The sequence below is a fragment of the Penaeus japonicus genome, unplaced genomic scaffold (genome assembly GCF_977035675.1).
Source record: "Penaeus japonicus unplaced genomic scaffold, GWHDUDI00000001_assembly GWHDUDI00000684, whole genome shotgun sequence".
Classification (NCBI taxonomy): domain Eukaryota; kingdom Metazoa; phylum Arthropoda; class Malacostraca; order Decapoda; family Penaeidae; genus Penaeus; species Penaeus japonicus.
The window spans coordinates 25,001-27,500 of NW_028235086.1; positions in this window are offsets into that span (position 1 = coordinate 25,001).

Consider the following 2,500-nt stretch of genomic DNA (forward strand, 5'->3'; position numbering starts at 1 on the left):
TGTGGGTGGTTGGGTGTGTTTTTGGGGGGTGGGTTTTTGTGTGTATGTGGTGTGTGTGTGGTTGTGTGTGAGTGGTGGGTGTGGGTGTGTGGTTTGTGTAGTGTGGTGTGTGTGTTTGGTGGGTGGTGTGGGTGTGTGTGTGAGTGTGTGGGGTGTTGTGTGTGTTTGTGTATTTTTGGGGTGTTGTTGTGTGGGGTGTGTGGTGGGTGTGTGGGTGTGTGTTTGTGTGTGTGTGTGTGTGTGTGGTGGGGTGTGGGGGGGCTTGGTTTTGGGTGGTGGGGGGTGGGTGGTTTTTTTTTGTTTGTGTGTGTTGTGTGGTGTGGTGTGTGTGTGAGTTTGTTTTGTGTGTGTGTGTTGTGGGTGTGTGGTGGAGTGTGATGTTTTTTTTGTTATTTTTTTGGTTGTTTTTTTGGTTGTATTTGTGTTTTGGTTTTGATTTAATTTTTTTTTTTTTTTTTATTTTATTTTTTCTTGTTTTTAATTTATTTTTTTTTCCCCCCTGTGTGTGTGTGTGTGAGTTGTGTGTGTGTTGTTGTGTGTTGGTGTGGTGTTGAGGGGGGTGGGGTGTGTGTGTGTGGGTGTGTGTGTGTGTGGTTGTGTGTGGTGGTGGGTGGTGTTGTGTGTTGTGTGTGTGTGTGGTGTGTGTTGTGTGTTTGTTTGGTGGTATATGTGATGTTGTGGGTATGTGGTGTGTGTGGGGTGTGTGTGTGTGTGTGTGTGTGTGGGGGGTGGTGTGTGTTGTGTGTGTGTGTGTGGTGTGTGTGTGTGTGTGTGTGTGTGTGTTTGTTGGTGTGGGTGTGTGTGTGTGGGGTGTGTGTGGGGGTGTTGTGTTTGTGTGTGTGTGTGTGTGTGTGTGTGTGTGTGTGTGTGTCGGTGGTGTGTGTGTGTGTGGGGTGTGTGTGTTGGGTGGTGGTGGGAGTAAGTGTGGGTGTGTGTTGGTGTGTGGTGTGTGTGTGTGTGGGGGTGTGGGGTGTGTGTGTGTGGGATGTGAGAGAGGGAAGAGAGAGAGGAGAGGAGAGAGCGAGAGGGAGAGGAGAGAAGGAGAGGGGTGTGTGGGGTGGGGGTGTGGTGTGTTTTGTGTGTGTTGTGTGTGTGTGTGGGTGTGTGTGTGTATGTGGTTTGGTGTGTGTGTGGTTGTGTGTGTGTGTGTGTGGTGTGTTGTTGTGTAAGTGTGTGTTGGGGGGTTTTTGGTTTTTGGGTGTGTGTGTGGGTGGTGTGGGGTGTGTGTGTGTTGTGTGTGTTGTGTGGGTGAGTGTGGGGTGTGGTGGGAGTAGTGGGTGGTGTGTGTGTGTGTTTGTGTGTGTGTGTGTGGTGTGGTGTGTGGTGTGGGTTTTTGTGTGTGGGTGTGTTGTGTGTGAGTGTGTGTGTTTTTTGTGGTGGATTGGCAGAGCGGCGAGAGAGAGAGAGAGCAGGCGGGAGAGAGAGAGAGAGAGAGTTTTTTTTTTTTTTATATATTTTTTTTTTTGATTTTTTTTTGTTTTTTTTTTTTATTTTAACAAGCAACCCCCCCACCCTTCCCTTTTCCCCCCCCCCCCCTCTCTCTCCCTCCTCTCTCTCTTTTTTTTTTTTTTTTTTTTTTTTTTTTTAAATTATTTATAATATTTATATTATTTAATATTTTTTTATATTTTTATAATTATTTTTTATGAATTTTTATTTTTATATAATTATATATTATATTTATATTTTTTTATAGATACATATATATATAATTTTTATTATATATATATATTTTATATATTAATTATAATTTTTTATTATATTATATTTAGTATTTTTATATATTATTTATATAATATATATATTTATTTATATTATTTATTTATATATTATGTATATAATATTATATATAAATATTTTTTTATATTATATTATAATATATTCCCATATATTATATTATAAAAATATATTATATATTTTTTATAAATATATATTGTATGTTTTATATATATAAATTTATTATATATATATATTTATATATATTTATATATATTTTTATATATATGCATTTATATATATAAATTTATATATATTTTAATTTATATTATTATAATATATATATATAATTTTAAATATATTGCATATATATATTATAATATATATATATTATTTATATATATATATATATAGAGAGAGAGAGAGAGAGAGAGAGAGAGAGAGAGAGAGAGAGAAAGAGAGAGAGAGAATAATAAAATATCTAGATGACTTTTTTCTATGCTAATGTAAAATATTTTGGTTTATTTATATGAAAATATTTTGTACAGACTGACTGCAAAAGGATATTAATGGATTTTACATATGAGTGGTCCTTTGATCTATATAATCGCAATACATACTTCAATAGCGACGGCATACCCAAACTAATCTCTCTGCTTGATAATTAACCATTATATAAAAGCCAAACACATATGGTAATTATGGTAAATGTCAGTGGTATTCCTCGCTCGCCCATAACATCCTGATGGGCGGCTCTACATCCAGGAAATATATGATAAATCAG